This window comes from Castor canadensis, chromosome 8, assembly GCF_047511655.1.
Source record: "Castor canadensis chromosome 8, mCasCan1.hap1v2, whole genome shotgun sequence".
In the NCBI taxonomy this organism is placed as follows: Eukaryota; Metazoa; Chordata; class Mammalia; order Rodentia; family Castoridae; genus Castor; species Castor canadensis.
The window spans coordinates 11,725,505-11,743,118 of record NC_133393.1 but is presented as its reverse complement, the minus strand read 5'-3'; the positions used below and the strand labels follow the sequence as shown (position 1 = coordinate 11,743,118).

Sequence of the window (17,614 nt, the reverse complement as noted above, 5' to 3'; positions counted from 1 at the left end):
TGATATAATGTCTGGAAGTGGAGCAACCATTTTGTGACACACAGTGAAGATAGAGAATGAGGTGCTCTGAGGACCTGGATCCATGACTTTTTAACAATTACATTGTCTTAGAAGTTCTGGTTATGTGAGAAAAGAAAACTAAAACTCCTATTAAGAAGTAAACATTTATCAAGAGTGCTTAGAACAGAGCAGGACATGTAGTGAGATGCTTTATAGGTTTTGCTAAATCAAATAAAAGATTTGTTTTTGCCACTGTAATCAAGTTTCTATTATACATAGCAAGCACACTCTTTGCCAGTTCACACTGGTATTACCACTATTTCATTATTCCATTTTATTCTAGCACCTTGCGAAGCACCTGCACTGAATATTAGTTGAAAGAATGAGGTGGTGTTTGACAAAAGACCCCTAAATCATGTGACTCTATATGCAGCGAGGTGCTTATGTAACTGGCTGTAACTCTTTACGGGACCTCCAATGGTTCCATTTCTTTGTATAAAGATAGCATCTACTCTTTTGGGATTGGATAGGGGATTCTGCTTATGTGGCATGAGAGGCCCACCTACAGGCCCAGCCTGTTGTCCTCAGAGCCCAAAGAGCTTAGGTTGACACCAAACTGCACTTCTTTGTCAAATGACATGGAAGTGAGGCAGGGCTAGCCCCAGATAAAATGTTAAGACTTGTCTTTGGGATTTTCCCAGTGGAAACAAAACATGGGTAAGTGTGAGAAAGTCAGGGACTCAGAGCATGTGTTTCAGGCCAAGAATCACACAGTACAGCCCTTTCATCGAGGGAATCTTCAGAGAAGGAGGCAGTTCTGGACATGGGCACAGATAAATGTACTGCTATGACTCAGATCATTAAATACTCCTTCAACCAGGGTTTCTAGAAAAATAATTTTCCCTCTGGCACCTATGTGAAAGAACACTCGATTTTAGCCTTCTCGGTGTTCTCTTGGTGAAGTTTCACCTTTAAGAATAAGAACAAGTATAATTTTCCTTGAATACAATTAGAAAAGTAAAGATGGAAAGAAAAATACCAAATTAGCAAACACCACCAGCAGACTGATTGTCTTGGTGAGGAGACAGGCTCAGATTCCTACACTCTTCTGTAAATTAGTTCTAAACAAGATTTGTTTTCACCTTGAAGCTTGATTTCATATGACAAAGGTTATCAAAGCATTACATGTTCTCAGCTGGAAGACAGCAGTAGTCATAGAACATTGTCACCTTTAAATGAAGGCTGGGATGTTTCCAGGAGAGATAATCCGGATAACAGAGTGAACAACAGTGTGGGTTTGGGGTTAAAAGGTAGAGCTTCCACAGCTGGAACAGGAAATGGCTTGGAGGAAATACCCTTGACTTTGTTAGGACAGAGTGGCCCCTGTCATCGTCTCTCTGGAACAGACCGGGTGGAGCATGCTGAAGCACTTGGGCTATGGCTTTTTAAAATGTTTTCATTCACGTAACAGATCTGAATCAAGCACCTGCTCTGGGTTATGAGCTGGGCTCTGGGGGGGAAATGATGAGCGAGACACACCATGGAGACAACAGCCCAGAACACAGCTTTGCAAAGCACTGTCCTCCAGCAGCAGTGTCAGGATAGCCTGGGAGCTCTTGACCCTACCCCAGACCCACTGCCTCAAAATCTTCTTCTTAACAGTGCTCTGTGGGAGACCAGAATATGCTACCCCAATATATGGAAGATGCAGCAGGTGCCAGGGAGCTCTCTGCCCTCCCTCTATTTGCCTTAAAAAAATGATAGATTTACAAAGATGGGAGGTGAAGAAAGGTTAACCACTGAAGACAACTTTGGGTCCTTAGTAGCCAGGAGATGATGGTAACAGAGGAAGCTACATGAAAAAGCTTTACTAACTAGCCTTTCTCTGCCTTCCCACAATTGCCTCTAGAAACTACAGGCCTTTTTCTTTATCACCTCTCTAAAAATGCACTGTCCTTTGTTGAAGGTGTCACATAAGCTAGAATTCAAAGCCACTTCTCTGAGAACTACACATTCCCTGGACATCTCTCGTGTAAATATGAAATCTACACGTTATTAAACTTACTTTTTTCTTAGTAATCTGTCTTTTTTTCAGGGGTCCGTCCCAACTAAGGATCTATGAGAGTTATTCTTGCTCAACAGCCCCCAGAAGATCCAAATACATTCAAGGTAGAAAATGGTCTGGAATGCAGGACTAAGAGAAGTTCTACTTCATGCCTCAGTCTTAAACATGCACGGATCTTTAGCTCACAATGCAAAGATATTCAAGCCAACCCATACACAGGTGGGGTGGGGGCTGGGGTGCCTCCTAAAGAAGGGTTTTAAAGAAAGCTAGGAGTTTTAAAGTCAAAGTTCTGTGTAGCAACTTTCCCGCAACAAATTGTCCAGAATAACTGGATTCAAACCCCAACTTCAACTCTGATGGTTTAGTCATAGCTGCTTGTAACAAAGAGTTTAGTCTGAGAAATGCCTGGTGTGTCCAGGCTCCATCATTGGCCCCACTGTGTCTGCTAAATAGTGTCTGCATGCTTCTGAGTGTCCTTGTGTGAAATGGGCAGAATGTTGTCCATCCTCTCTGTACCAGATGGTGACAAGGAGAGTTCATCAATTGGGGTGTTTGAAGATTTTGCTAGAAGGGTCAGTAGACCACTTGGATTTTACATCTTGTCATTTTCAACCCCAACCCTGTCAAAAGTGGTGGAAATTCATTCTATATGCTGATTTGCCCAGAGCTATTCTCTATTGAGGGTCAACAGACAAATGGGAGACTCTTTCCCTACAGCTATGTCCTGATCATGGGTCTAGTGATTATATAAACCAACTATGATATATCCACTCTACATGCAGACAAGGGAAGGCAGATATCCACACAGCACTGCTGTGGTCTAAACACCACTGTGCTTAACAGTAGAGCTCTGAGACCCATTTATGTCCTGTCCCTCACATAACTTTGCATGTAACCACATTCCCAACCCCCTTTGGATTAATCGATGTATGAGCCTGTTTATTTAAGGACGTATATAATGGCCTTTGCTGGCACATAGAAACATCAGAACACACACAAAGTACATACGTGTCTGTGTGAGAAGAGGGAGTAAGAGAGACTGAGAAACATTTAGCTTCCACATGTAGATTGCACAAAAACAAGAGGTGTCAGTCATACCGGGTGAAGTAATAATGGTAGCCAAAGGTGAAACAGCATTTAGCTTGTGTGCAAATCACTCATTTAATGGTCCTTTATTCCCTGGGTCTTGATGTGAGGCCAGGCCAGGCCAGCAGAACTCATTCTGGTCAGACAGAGGGAAATTCCACCACTTGGAATGGTGTTGGTGGTCTCTGCTCTACTGCAGTTGGGAAGCCCACACAGCAAAATTTTACTAATGAATGCGCCCACCCACACAGGACCCGCCATCCCCTCTCCCTCCTCCCACTCTTGCCGGCCCCCTTAAACACCACACCATCACCGACCACCTTCCTTATGACTGCCCAAGGATTCATTCATTTCAGGAGCAAGCTTTGTTATATTATAAATTGCAGCATCCGCCTCAATAATGAACCAAATCAAAGACCCTCCAGAGGAGTCCCCAGGGCAGCTCCTGGGAGGTGCCAGAGGAAGTACCAGGCTTCTTTCCCTCTTCAAGAACCCTCTATGGGAGAAAAGACTTAGATGTGTAACTGTGCAGGGCCTGCCAAACCTTGGAGGTGGGTCTCACGGCACCTTCGTTATTTGGTTTTCCTTGCAAGAATGCTAATCAAAGCACAACTTCAATCTGACCAGTCGACAAATACCCTGAGTTGTCAAATGGCACACAGGGGTTGCCAAGGGAAGGCAGTCTGAAGGGCTCTTTTTTGGGCAGAGGTGTCTTTGAAAGACAGTTGTGGCTGCTTTAAGCAGAAATGCCAAGTTAGTCACATATTATTCCCAGCCTATGGTCTGTCTGACCACTGGGAGCAAAAAGATAACAGCCCATCATGGGCTTCAGCTCAGTCTTTTTTCCTGGTGGGACCAGTTGTCCTGAGTTGGGACATAGCTGATCTCTAAATGAAACTCCATGCCACCACAGTGACTTTGTTTCTGAGGACACTGTAGGACAATTGTAGCTTTTTTTTTCCCCTGTGTTTTAACATTTACTTTAGCTTTCTCATCAGGCCTCAGAGAGTAGGCTGAATGAATAAGGGCCATGTTTAGCCTCTGGGAAAGGCCAGGCCTCCAGACTAGTTCCAAGGTGATATGGGGCTGAGTGGAGGGAAGAAAGAGATGGCATTGAGTGGAATAATAAATGCACACTCACTCTTTTAAATATGTTGTACCACATCCTGGGGATCTGGAAAAAATACTCCACCTCCTCCTCTCCCATCCTCCCTTCCACCCTTACCCCCAACAGTCGTTGGCTTTCAGGGTGCTCGGGGGAGGCATGGGCCCTTTGTTAGTTCTAGGCTAACAGTCTTCTCAGACTGCTTGGGTCCTTTCAAACACTTTTCTATTTTAGGTTGAGGAAGTTCATACATGTACAGATTGGAGATGGTGGATGTGGGAGAGGAAAGGAAGGAAGAGGTGACTTGTAACTGGGCAGCCAGGGACCTATGGAGGGTCAATCTGGCCTGGTGGACATGCCTGTCCCTCGGTGTGGGGCATGGATAATGGAAGATGACTTCAAGCCCCTGAAGGAAACCTGGCCTCTTTTGAAACTTCTAGCCAAAACTTTGGTACAGCAGAGTCCCTGTCTGAAGATGCTTAGTTTCCACATGCTCCATGATTAGCCTTCTCTAGTGCAGATTCTGCCATCTGCCAGAAGAGGGCAGCGCATGCTACTATAGCACAGGAAAAGCTGGCCTCCTGGTGCAAAGGGTGGACACCAGGTTGTTTGGAGGAGGACTTGTGAAATTAACAACAAAACCAACAGCAATAGCTGACACTTGTAGGTGCCAGCTGCCTGCCAGGGACTGTGTGTCTTGTGCACACAAGCATTTGATTAACATGACAGTGCTACAGAGAAGAGACTGTTATAATCTCATCACAAATGAGGAGGCCAAGGCATGCAGAAATCAAGAAAACTTGCTATTGCATCCTGGGACCAAATACATAGAAATCAGTAAATCACAGTCCAGGGACCAAATCCAGGCCACTGCCTACATTTATGTTTCCTTCAAGCTAAGAATGACTTTTATATTTTTGGAGAGTTAAAAAAGAAGTCTGCAGAAGAATAATATTTTGTGGCATATGAAAATGATGTGAAATTCACATTTCAGTATCCACAGATGAAGTTTTATTGGAACACAGCCATACCCAGTTGTTTATGGATTGTCTGGGGCTGCTGTATAGTTCCAACAGCAGAGCTGAGCAGAGTTGAGCAGAGGCTGTACAACCTGAAAAGTTCAAGATATTTTAAAATCTGACCCTTGACAGAAAAATTCCACCAGCGACCTCAGAGGTCAGAGCTACCTGGACACTGCTTTCCAGGACAGAGGGCAGAGTTGATGCTTTACTCCAGATGGAGTCAGTATATGTTCCTGTTCCAGAGGGATCTGATGCACTGTTGACCTTGATTCCCTTTCTTTCCAACAGGGTAGGTCAAGGTCATGTGAAGGAAGGACTTGACATTTCACTGAACAGCCTCAAGGAACCAATGGGATGTCAGCCCTATAAAGGACTGTAGGAACTGCTACCGTATTTCTCAGAGTTTAAGATGCATATTTTCACCACACTTTGACATCTTTGAAATCAGGCTGTGCCTTACAATCAAAATAGTAGAGGTTAAGTGAAAGTACTTTTTGTTTAAGCATTTTTTTTTGTTTCTTAGTGTATTTAAAATAGTAACATCTTACAGTGGATGTCACCGTAGAGTAGGTATTTTCTACCTCCGTAGGTACAGCCTATGTCCTTTACACTGATGGAGCACACGCATCTCATCTCTTTGGTTGTCAGTCCCATCTTTTTTTATTTTTTGATACTGGGGTTTGAACTCAGGGCTTTGCATTTGCAGGCAGGCATTCTACTGCTGAAGCCACATCTCCAGTCCTTTTTGCTCTGGTTATTTTGGGTATAGGCTCTCACTTTTTGTTCAGGCTAGCCTGGACTACAATCCTACTATTTCATGCTTCACACCATTGCAGAAATGACAGGTGCATGCCACCATGCTCAGTTGTTGATTGAAATGGGGTCTCTCAAACTTTTTGCCTGAGCTGGCTTCAAACCATGATCTTCCTGATCGGCCCCCAAGTATCTAGGATTACAGGCATGAGTCACCAGGTCTCAGCCAGCAATCCATGCTTTAGATCTAACTGTAAACTTCTTTTTCCTAAACTGTAAACTTCTTGATATTGAACTGATATCTGTTAAGACTCAATTTTTCTTTACATCAAAAAAGAAAACTCTTGCTTAATAGATGGCTGCAGAGATCAGTGAAGGATTTATATTAATTCTTAGAGATTGATCTGTAACTTACACAGAAATTTCATTAAAAGACAGGAGGAGTGCATGCTGGGAAGGAAGCACCTTGGACCCTGGGGCTATGAGGAACAGCCCTGACTGCAAGAGGAATGGGTTTGCATCTGTAGGTGTGCTTCAGGAGGAAGGACCTGGGTGTGCTGTTGTGGAGTCAAAGCACTGAGAATGTGGCAGGGAGACAAATTCCTTTTCCATCAGCGTCAGCCAGTAGCAGAGCCCACTGGGGCAGGGGGCAAGGGAGCTCTGAGAAAGGGTGAAACAGGAGCCATTTGAAGGTTTGGGCTTGAATAGAGAAGGGGACAAGAAAGGAACAAGGAATGCAGCTGTGGCTGTTTGGCCTTTGATGTCTTTCATGTGGGCTTTAGAAGGTAAAGAAGAGAAAAGAGAGACTGAGGGTGGCAGGAATCGATATGGTGATAAAAATTCAACCACATCCCCATTGAGTGGGAAGACCTACCTAGTTATGGGACCAGGGAACCAAGGCTCCTCCAACAGCTTCTATGTGGCTTTGATCATCATCTTCTCAGAATGAGTCCAGGAAGTACACTTATGGCTTCCTTGTCCCAGGAAACAGAGTAGGGACTCAAGCCTTAGGGAAGAGGAAACCTGGACCCTTGTTTGGAAATGGAACCATGACTGCTCAAAGGCCTTCATGACAAATGATTTCACAGCAAAGGTCAGCAGCAGGAGGTGGTCAGCAGTGTGCTGTACTCACCTTCCCTCCACAGAGGTGGCCAGGTTAGGATTTAGATTGGAGAGGAAGGGCAGACAGAAGGCTCAGCCTCAACCAAGTGCTTTTCACTGTGGCACGTGCTTCCTAGACTTTCTGGGATGGTGCCTATTTCTTATCATTTTATTAATTTTAGTGATAGCAATCTGTAGACATTTCATTTTCAATTTAGAAAATATGGCCTCTATGGTTATAATGAATACAGGAAGAGGTACTCCAGCTGGGCAAGGTCCTTGCACCCCAAACACATCATCCTGCATGTTGCAGGCACCAAAGGTGTTTAGGAGTTTATTCAGGAAGTTATAAGCAATTTTCGAGGACAAGTATTTTAGAAAGAGGATGCTAGGACATCACAGTCTTCTGTAAAAATAGAATTCATTGTGAGCTCAGGAGCGGAAAGGGCCACACCTTTGCAAACACAGTGCAGTGGTTCATCAGTCATGATGCAGAAAGGCAGCACAGGCAGGCTGCAGTGCATCCTGCGTGGACCAAGAGGAACAGGAAAATTGGTGACAAGGGTCCGAATCTGCAGAGAGGTCTTGTGGGTCTTCAAGAGAAGATAGGGACAAAAAGAAGCAAATGAGTTTAAGGTACAGAGAGAACATAGGTGAAAAACATAGAGTTGGGGAAAGGCACAGCCAAAGGCCCAGCAAAGACAGCATCTGCAGGGCAGGGATGGAAAGAAGTCATAGAAAGCATGAGGCAGCCAGGCTTGGAGTATACAGTGGATAGGAAGGGAAGTCACAGAGGGAAGAGCCAAAGAAAATGGAAATAACAGCTCCTCCATGCCTGTGGCTCAAGTCAGGAATATTTGTTATTCTTCTGGGAGGTTGGTTTGTTTTTAGTCTTCTGGGGCAACCAAGCAGTAGCTAACTGGGGGCCCCATTTTGCTTTGTCTGCTCAAAAGTTTAGAGCCATCCTGGTGGCCTGCCATGTGTGTCAAGCATTATAGCTCTCGGAGCTGCTAGTACTGGTTCCTCTCAACACCTCCACCCCCCCCCCCAGCTCCATTTTATGGTCCTCTCCTTGTTTTTCTTTCTCACCTTCTTCTGGTGGATGTTGCTTTGCTGTGCTATATACCTCCCTGTAAGGAGCTATAAAGTCTTCTGGAACATGTGGAGTATAAATTTAAAATAGAAGGCCCCCCACGTAGAGGAATGCAAAGGTGGAAATCAGAGAAAAGTAGACTTGAAAGAGGAAGAGAAGAGGGAATTCAGAGGATGTCTTGAAAGATTGACCTCACTTAGATTGGGAAAAACTCATTCGGTACAGAGAGATCTGTGGTCCTGGCAGCCTGAGAATCCTGGTACAGCATAAATGATCTGTGGATTTTATACAAGAGGTTCCAATTGGGGCTCTGTAGACACCTTAACAGGGAAACAGAGTCCCATGGAAATGGGCATGAATAAAAGGATGACAGACAGAAAATGGCCAATGTTAATTGAGCAGGAAAAATGCTGGATTCTTGTCTAAGTCCAGTGTATACACAGGCCAGCCAGAAAGAAAGTGGGGCAAAACCACACCACAATATGACACATTTACCAAAAACAAGAATGGTAATTCTGGGCAGGAATGCTAACTGTATCTGAGGGAAACAAGATAGGGCTGGAAGAAATAAAAAGGGACTTTCAAATTAGTTAACAAGAATAGAGAGTTAAAGATGGACATTTGATCTGTGTGTTAATTGCCTGGAACTCACAATATGTACAAAACATGAAATATGCCATGAGAAATGACTGGACTGAAGCACAAGGAGAAAGAGAAATTGTGAAAAGGAAGGTAAAATGTATTTTACACCTAAATTATGGTAAGTAGCTATAGTGAATTTCTTTGAGAGCCAAGAGAGTTGGCAGAAGTTTTCATGAATCTGTTGTGCCATCATTCAAGGGTAAGAAATGCAAGGTGTAAGGTGAGTATTCAGAGGGGAGAAGCCTATATCCTCTTGGGAGATGACAGGGAGTGGAGGGGAATGTGCTAAAATAAGGTGTAAGAGAAACCCCTCCAGGAAAGGGAAGCCTGCAGAGCCAAACTGAGGTGCTGGGCATAGTATGTGCTTGACTTGGAAGCCAGGAAATGCAGAACTGGCTCTGTTGGCCATCCTAAATCACTTGGGGTCCCTGTGCCCTGCTGGCATTTCAGAAGAGGGTACAAGGAGTAGAGGCAGGAGGCAAGGGGTGTTCAACAGTGACACTTACAGAGAGAGAGAGATGTCAGGATGCTACAGATGGAGGTCACCAGGCTGCTGAGGAAGGCTCAGGCCATGGCTGGACTCTGCCTTACAGCTTAGTTAGGCAGGATGGATACGAACAGTAGTCAGGGTAAGGACATAGCTGCCTGAATGTGAATTGCAGGGATGTTACAAGATGGGCAGGATGGAGGATGCGGAGTGGGGGGCCTGTGTCCTCCTCCAGTACTTCCACTTCCATGTTGTAAAAACCTCCAATACTAGATAATTGACATATTTTTTCCTTGCTGGATATTAAAGGACAAGCATGGATCCCAGAGTGGGAACCACTGTAGGCTCATCTACATGCCTAACTGCTTTCTCCCACCTCAAAAGTATTCCATCTCTCAGGCTGTGAGCCTTCTTTCCATTGGCTGCTAAGTGAAGCTGGCGCCCATGGAGGCAAAATCGTGTGTTAGCACATCTTTACAGTGTCCTTTCCTTTGGCTACAGCTAAAATCTTCTTGGGAATAAAAGCTAATCATTTCCAGAAGTATTTCTGTTCACCATATTTATGTCACAAGCCAAGTGTGTCCAGAAGTATTTCTGTCTGCCATCTTCATGACCAAAACTAAACATGTCCTGAAGTGTCCCTGTCCACCATTGTTCCTTCTTGAACTTTGACCTTAAACTGAGCATGCTCAGTAGTGTATATAATAGATTGAATATGATTAGGAATGTACCTGAACCCAAAGTGCTCTCCCATATGAATATATAAAGGCCTCTAGAATAAAATTCCTGTGCTTCCCTTTTTCAAGGAAGGCACTGCTTTGGTAATAACTCCCATGCCTTCTTTACCTGTTGTAGGTAATAAGTCTTTCTACTCTGATTTCTTGGCTGTGCTTGTTTTGCCTTTGTACTCACAAGATATGAACCTAATGTGTTTGGCTACAAATTGACAACCCAGATGAGACATTCCCTTTAAGGCTCATGGTTTTTGTTTTTTGACTCCCCATATGAGAGGCAGCAAACAAAGGGGGATCATATCCTGGACTGACCCTTCTACATTGCTGGAAATGAGTCCCAAGTGAGTAAAGAAGTAAGGGGAATATCTTGGGACCCTGACTCAGTGCTCCTGCGTAGCCATCATGCTCTTCGGTGAACTTGGCAGCTATTTTGAGTCTTTATTCAGAACTTTTCCCAGACCACTGAGCAATGCTGTATTCTTGAGTTGGCTAACAGAGTCTGATAACAGAGTGGAGAGGGAGTGGGTGGGTGAGAAAAGCATGCAAGGGTCAGCCACAGGTCTGAGGTTGACTCTCAGCCCTGAAGTCTGGAAGGTTAAAAGATTACATTTGTCCAGGCTTAGAGAAGAAAATTTTTTTCTCTGTCCTACTTGCTGGCAAGTTAAAGTTGGGAGATTAAAGACATGTCCTTCTTGCAAATCTGCGTTAAGATAAAGGAGCTTGAGGGGGAAGTATGTAAGTGTGGTTTCTGTTTGTGTGTGTTATCTGGAAAAACCTAAATGTCTTATTTCATGTTTTCAACACTCTAAAATATTAATTCAAAATTTATATTTTTGTAAAGAATTGTGGAATTCATTCTCTCTGTCTCTCTGTCTCTCACTCTTGCTCTCTCTTTCAGTCATTCGGTAGCTAGTATGGACAAGGTGCCATTGGGGGGTATATTCTTTATTATTGGGAAATACTTGTCTATTTGGCAATGACTAAGAAACATATGGTCCTTATCTGTTGCAAATTATGGCCACAACACAATCTGGGAGACCAGGAGGGGTGGCTGGAAAATGGGTGTTTAAATATAATTGGGCAACTAGATCTATTCTTCAAGATGTAGGGGAAACTGGATGAAATTCCCTATGTACAGGTTTTTATGGCTCTATATCATAATGAGGTCCTCCAAAATGTAAATTGAACAAAAAAAGGTTAAACATTTTATTAAAAAGGGAAGCACTTCTCAGTGTTTAAAAGTCCTCCAGAAGAAGATGACCTGCTTTATTCTCCCATGGGACCAAAGACAGAGGTGACTCCCTGCTCTTCAAATTCCTGCTCAACAGGTGCATCAGCTTCCTCTACACCCTCCAGAGCCTAAGTGCCTGGCCTGAAGGCCTCTCTCAGAGGCTCTGTATCTAGATCCTCCCTGAAATCTATCTGCACCATTAGATATGGGATTAACTATGAACAAGGAGAGGGAATTTTTCCTCTTTGTCAAGTTCCAAATGGCGAGGAGAGTCTAGCTTATGTACTTGTGCCTTTCACTACTTCTGATTTGTACAACTGAAAAGGCACATACAGTAGTTGGAGAGCAAACCCAGGAGGATTTATTACTTTTACAAAGGAATCTTTACAACTCACAACCCTACAAGGGAAGATACTCAAAGTGTCCTGTCTACCCTTCTGACAGGAAAAGAAAAGTCAGCTGTACCAGCAGAGGCCAGGGAAGAGACTGATAAGCCGCATACTAATCAAAGAGTTGGTACCAGGGATCCCTCCTGACTGGAATCCTAACACTAAGGTCCCAATTTGGAATATTATAGGAATATGCTCCTTGAAGATATGCAAGGAGCTAGTTAACCCCCAGTTAAATAAAACAAACTGAGGGAAATTCAGCAGAGACCAGATGAGAATCCTTCAGCCTTTATGCAAAGATCAAGAGAATGTCTTAAAAAATATACCAAGGTAACAATAGCCAGATAATTTTGGGCACCTACTTCATTATCTCAGATTGCTCCCAATATACAGCAGAAACTCTAAAAATTGGCCATGGGTCTAGAGACTAACCTTTCTCAACTAGTAGAAATTACCTTTAAGGTTTTCAACAGAAAATGCAGCTTAAGAGGAGAGAAAAGAGAAGGAATTTAAGAAGCAAGGTGCTTTGTTGGCAGTTGCCCTCCAGTCCCTTCTGGGTAACCCAGTAGAAAGAAAGAAGCCACAAGCGTGATTGACCCTGACCTCCAATATGGGATCCTTCATTTTAATTTATAGATGATCTACCGATTGTAAGGCCATCTAAAGAGGTCTTAGATAAAAATACAGTAAAGGTTTTACATTTTTGACTGAAAAAGAACTATAAGATCTCCAAGGAAAAGTACAAATATCTAAAGAAATGATAAAATATTTGGAGTTTATAATCTCTTGACGATAGCATAGCCTCCCCCCAATTAAAACAAAAACAAAAACAAAAACCTGACCATTTTCTAGTCACCCCTCCAAAAACCCAGAAGCAATTATGGGATGCCTAAGCTTTTGTCATATTTGGATTCAAAATTTTGAGTTAATTACAAAGTCCTTATATGACAAACTACAAGGACAAGAGACTGATTTCTTTAAATGGAATGGAGAGTATAATAAACCCAAAGGCTACTAACAAGTGTGCCTGCATCAGGTCTGCCATAAATAAGTCATTCGATTTATATGGGCATGAAAGGTAAGGGATTGCAACTGGTGTGTTAATGAGGATGCTGGCCACTTCTGACAGATAGTAATTTCTCTACCCAATTAGATACTATGTCTTGGGGTTGGCCACTTTGCTTAAGAGCAGTTGCTGCAACTTGCCTGTACAGTTCAATTTACCTTGACCAAACTGTGTCAAAAAGCCTTGTCCACCATCTTGATGACACAAGCTAAGTGTGCCCAGAAGTGTTCCTGTCTGCCATCTTTGCTTCTTGAACTATGACCTTCAACTGAGCATGCTCAGTGATGCACATCTTAAATTCAGCGTGTTCAGGAATGTGCCCACCCCTAAAGAACATTCCCTTATGATGCATATAGGTTCTAAACAAACTCCCCATGCTTCCCTTGTTTGAGGAGGACATTGCTTTAGAAACAACTCCTATGCTCTCCTGAAAACATGAGGCAATCATGTGTATTAGCACCAGAAACTGCTGCCTCCACTCTTCTTCCTCACCTGTCGTGAACCCATTGTGCTTGGTCACACGTCCCTGTGGGTTCCTGATCTCACTCAATTCCATCTCCTACCACTACTCCCCTTCAAAGGGAAGAGCCCTACTTCCTCCTTTAGTCCTGGCCTCCTTAAGCCGTATACATTTTGAGCAAGGGGCTGATGTACTTGAGAAAAGCAGTCAGAAAAGGATACAAGAGGTCACTTCTGGGAAGCTACACACAGCAGACAAAAGTCTGACCATCTGTGTAGTGTTTTAGGCCACAGATAACTCTGTCTGTTTTGTTTTGGTTTTTAAGCTTTCCTCCCCCATCTTCATGACCTTCCCTCCCCTGTCCCCCTTCCTCAAAGGCTCCTTTTCCTGTGTCTTCCCTTACAAGTGGTGATCCCTGGGTGTTGACTTCAGTGTTCTACTCACAAGAAGAGGCAAAACAGAGGTGCGAAGCAGGCAGGTGGCTTCAGAGTCCATGCACCAAGCTTCACACAGATGCCTGCCTCAGGGCATGTCCAGAAACAAAACTCTTATCTCTCTCTCCCAAACCAGGCTGGTGTAGGAGACCTCAGGTGACAAGAAAACAAAGCAACCTGGCCACATATACCTAACTGAATGTGGGGGTCTTATGACCCAGGCAGGACAAAATCCAGCCACATGTAAGCAACATGAAGAGCAAGTTGAGAAAGAGTGAAAGAGGTGTGGAGGCAAAACCTGGTCACAGTAGACCATGGACCCTGGATCTGGCAATGATAAAATAAGGACACAGTGCAGCCATGGACCCCAAATGGAGCTCAACTAAGACTCAGAGCATGATTGCCTCAGGTTTTCAGTAATGACAATAATCAAAACTAGCATTTCATGAGAACTGTGCTAAAATCACTCACGCATTGAGTGATTTTAAAAAATGAACGTGTGGCCAGGTGTGCTGGCTCATGCTTGTAACCCAAGTTACTGGGAAGGTAGAGATAAGGAAGATCTTAATTTAAGGTCAGCCTAGGCACAAAGTTAGTGAGACCCTATCTTACCAAATAAGCCAGGCATAGTGGCTCATACCTGTGGTCCCAGCACCCAGAAGGCAGGAGGTATAGCTAGGAGGATTGTGCTCTGAGGCTGGCCCTGGCAAAAATGTGAGACACTATCTGAAAAATAACTAAAGCGAAAAGGACAGGAGGTGTGGTTCAAAAGGTACAGCACCTGCCTAGCAAACCTGAGGCCCTGAATTCAAACTCTAGTACTGCCAAAAAAAAATTATCAGTCACCTCATATGTCAGATGAAGAAATGGAAGGAATTGTTAAGCCCATTTATAGATGCAGAAATGGAGGCTCAGAGGGAGTTTGTCTCTGGGCACAGCTGGGCTGCAAGATGTGCTGGGATTGAAACCCAGGCCAGAAAGTGCATGTTTGTATTTTTGCAGCCTCCTGTGGATAATTATTCATCAAAAGCGATGATTTGTTTAATTCCTCTTAATAGCTCCAGAATCTTGCACCGTGCCAGGCGCAAGAAGTGATCTTTAAAATGAGCTCAGACTTGTAGCTGCTTCAGACTCATGCTCAGACTTGTTTGTTGAATGACTAAAGGGGTGACTGAATATATAAACTAACCAAAAATTTTCATGAGTAGTAATCCAGGGGTGGCTCCCATGGATGAAGTCTGGGTTCCAGTAGCTGAGGACTTTGGAGGCTTTGTGGAACAGGGAAATTTTGAATGGCAGTTCCTGTAACCACCATGGGAGCAGAGGCATCACCCATCCAGAAGACCAGTGTTAGTGTTGGCTTTTCTCATACTTTCATGTTGACAGGGTAGGAAAGGACCATGACCGTGGCCAGTGTATACCTGGGGACTCTGGGGTAAGGGAGGGAGGACTCGGCTCAAGAGAAAAAAAAATGAAATCCTAAGAAGGACAATCTGAAGAAAAGGATGAAAGAAAACTAGATCCCAGCTGAAAAATCAACAGAGAAAAATGGCCAAGTATTGTATACAGAGAAGCCTGCAGGAGGAAGCCAGGGTGAATGGTGATGGCTTTGCAGGTCTCAGAGGAGGCTGCCAGCTGCAGAGCTCCTACAAGGTACAGAGGACCATAGCTTGTTTCCCTGGGCAAGTGTCTTGTGGGCTGGACCACAGAGCTGCCTCGGGACCCCTTTGCAGGAGCCATGCTGCTTTCTGAGGGAGGACAGGACCCTTGGGAGCCTTGGGCTTTGGCTAGCTGAATGTAAGGACTTTCGGACTCTGTTGGCCACAAGTAAGGGATAAAAGGGAGGGGAAAGAAAAGTAAAGAAGAAGCAGGGAGTGGGTAAGTTACAGCTACAACGAAGGAACCCGTGGGATCTTGTCCAAAGGAGGAAGAGAAGAATGGCACACTCAGAAGATGGGCGCTTTGAGAAGCAGAAATGCCACAGCTTCAAAATATGCCAGTGATCGAGGGGGAGAGGGAGTCACAAGGGCAAAACCCATCAAACAGAAAAACAGGGTGAAACAGAAGAAGGCAAGCAATGAAGACTGAAGAGTATTGAGTTTATAGGAAACTGTTGCTTTGGCTTTGGAGATAAGAGAACTGTAAATATGGATAACATGGAAATGGCATTTGTAATTTGAAAAATCTGTAAGGCTCACATGGATAATTGTTCTGAGAGCACTGAGACAAGTATGAAGGAAGATGTTTGTGGCTGACATGAAAGGACATTGGATGTGGCGTCTGAAAGCTGGAATTCCAGAGTCTGCTTGGCCCTGAGGGGGAGAGCAAGGTACTGGTTTTCCCTCTCCTCCGTCTCCAGGTCCTAGGCCAGGAAAGTGGAAATGACTGTTTTTCCCTCAATAACTGCGTTAGTGTTCTGGAGCTGCCACAAGTAAGTACCAACAGGGTGACTTTAAGTCAGAGACTTTCCCCTTTCAGTTCTGGAGGACAGAGGTTCATAATTAAGTGCCAGTAGGTGTCCTTCCTTGTCTCTTGCAGCTTCTAGAAAGTGGAGTTTCTTGGCTGTGGCTGTGTCACTCTAGTGTCTGCCTTCGTTTACACGTGGCCTTCTCCCCTGTAACACTGTATCCCTCCTTTTACAAGGATACCAGTCACTGGACTTAGGGGCACACTAAGCCAGAATGACCAGATCTTGGGACCTTAAACTAAGTACAATTGTAAAGACCCTATTTCCAAATAAGGTCATATTCTGAGGTCCCAAATGGACATGGACTTTGGGCAGAAACTCTTCAACCCCCTACATCATTGAAGCAGAATTAAACCCAAGAGCACTGTATTTAATGTATTTTTCACACATTTTGTCTTGTCCCCCCAAACTCACTCTCCTTATAGTGCCTCTATACCAGTCTAATGGCTACTATTGTCCATAGGATAAAATCTAAGACCCTCTCCCCTCCACCCCCCAGGCTCACACTGCAGGGTCCAGTCACTTCTGAGTTTCTGTCCCCGGTTTTTTCCACCTTCCCCATGTCCTGCACTCTGTGACCTCAGCTAACTGATTTCCCCTTAATCTTTATGCCCCAGGTGAAACTCCTTTGAGATGCTTTCTCAAGGACTTCAGATAAATTCTTTCTGTTCTGAACCCATTTTTTAAAATTTTAGGATATATTGATGTTTAATGAATGGAGGGAAAGACATAGAGCAGAAAACATTTACTACTCCTCAGTCATTAATAGGTTAGAATTTGATTTAAGCTCATGCACTTAAAAAAAATCTAAATACAAAATCTCCATTAATTAATTGAAGAAAAATGTCTTTTTTCATACTCATAACTCAAAATAGCTAATATTTTTGCTTACTAATTCCTAACACTTCAAAGAAAGATCAACTGTTCGTCCTGGCTACTATGTATCCCCAAAGTTCTCAACTGTATGAAAGGTTACGTGCTCTGAACCCTTTGGACAAGAATTCTTTTTCCTTCTTCTTGGCAATTCATCGTCTCTCCCACCTCCCTTTGATTAAGCCATGATGCACCCTCTCTTCAAATTTGACTTTGTGTGACTTGGAGCCATCTTTCTGAAGCAGGCAGACTAGGAAAGTGTTCTTTCTTTCTGCCAGCCCTCAGAGTGCAGTTCTGCACTTGTGCAATCCAGGTCCTTGGGAGCTGTGACTGACTGACTTACTTTCCCTGGCACTAGCTGTTTTCCTGCCATCATTTCTTCTCTCTCACAGCATGTGTGGCTGCCTCTCCTGGCTACCCAGAGACACCTCCTGCCCTTAGCTCCTGGAGTCTCTGGCACATTCTGCCTTGCTCTGATCCAGTGTGCATCCCTGCTAGTGTAGTCACAAAGGTCCAGGCAGCACTTCCTCTGCTTGGCTTGGTGCTGGACCCCAGGGATCCAGCTCATTCTCCTAGTCTGAGGGCAAGGGAGCTCTCTCCTTCCTC

The 17,614-nt window shown here is 44.1% G+C and overlaps 1 protein-coding gene across 3 annotated transcripts in view; it reads right to left on the bottom strand.

The window, feature by feature from the left end:
- Clic5 (chloride intracellular channel 5) overlaps positions 1-17,614 on the bottom strand; it is a 157,707-nt gene that overhangs the window by 20,990 nt on the left and 119,103 nt on the right. The window lies entirely within an intron of this gene.